Genomic DNA, 1,410 nt, shown 5'->3' on the forward strand with positions numbered 1-1,410 from the left:
TAAGAGTTCCTGGATACTGGTCCTTTATCAGATAAATGATTTTCAAGTATTTTCTCCCATCCTGTGGATTGTCTTCACTTTCTTGATAGTGCCCTTTGAAACACAAAAGTTTTAGATTCTGATGAAGTTCATTTGACCTATTTTTTCTTCTGTTGCTTGTGTTTTGGGTTTCATGTTGAATTATTTTTAATATAATCTGAGTTATAGAAAAATTTAGGAAGCAGTTGTCCTTAAGGTCTGGTGGGTAGCAGTATTTGAAGAAAATTTAAAAGAAAATTATTTCTATTTCAATTACAGCATTCAGTCAAGCTAGGCTTTAAGTGAAAATGAAGTTTTAAAAAATGCTTCTGAGTTTGCCAACCTCTGCCCAAATTGCAGATTCAAGAGCAAAATAAATGATTGTTCTTGCTTTAAAAGAATACTTTTGATATTTGAAAAAGGAGTATGAGTGTGAAATCAAGTCAGGACTTTAAAGACTTGGTGTTGATTGTTTGAGATTTTCTTGCAGACTTTCATGTTAACCTATGAATTTTTTACATGATGTCATCACGGTGTACACATTCTTTGGATTTATTACTTAATACATTTCTACAGACCTGTGTCTCCAGTCTAATCAAGGGCTGCAGAGCATCCCCAATTATGCATTTAGGTCATTTCCATTTGCTCCACTGGGAACATTTTTGCAATGTTTTTTTTTCTCCTTGCTGTTTTTTGAGGGCGAGTAGTTTTAGAATGGTATGGGGATGTATTTTTGGTGTAGAGTTTAGAAAATGGATGGCTCAGGGAAAAATCTGGGCATTTTTATCATAGTATAAGACATTTCCCTTAACTGAATCTTTTTTGAAATCTTGCCTCTTTACAAACGTGAAGTTGCCCTGGGAGGCACTCTGATCTCAGTATTGCCTCTGCATGCAGAGGTGCCTGCGGGGGTGCCAGGAGCGCGGGGGCAGGGTTTCCAGGGAGCTGAGATCTAGCCGCCTGGCCAGGGGTGAGCGGGAGGAGGGGTTTGGGGTGAGTAGCTTACTGCAGTCTCTAGTAGGAGGCCAGCCACCCCAGAGCACGCTGACACCGTCAGTGGTTGGAGAGGGATGGTAAGTGAGCCACCACCACTCTGCCCCTGGCCTCCCTTCTGCCCTCCCCATATAGCCTGCTCTTGTGATCGCAGACAGATGCTTTTCTGGACTCCGCATCTGCTCAGGGATGCGGGTAGGCTCACTCTGAGGGCGTTGGCAGAAGTCTTTTGGTGGCCTACCCGTAAAGTCCCGTGGCCGCACAGCTCGTTCCTCACTCCACCTCGCCACGGCGCCCCCCACCGCTGGCTCCAGGTGGTCTGCCCTGGGCTCTCCCTGGCCACGTGGGTGCCTTTGCACCCCGGTCCTGGTTCCAGTCATACCCGGCCTGCCCCAGTTC

This window comes from Bison bison, unplaced genomic scaffold (genome assembly GCF_000754665.1).
Source record: "Bison bison bison isolate TAMUID 2011002044 unplaced genomic scaffold, Bison_UMD1.0 scf7180017861556, whole genome shotgun sequence".
NCBI lineage: Eukaryota > Metazoa > Chordata > Mammalia > Artiodactyla > Bovidae > Bison > Bison bison.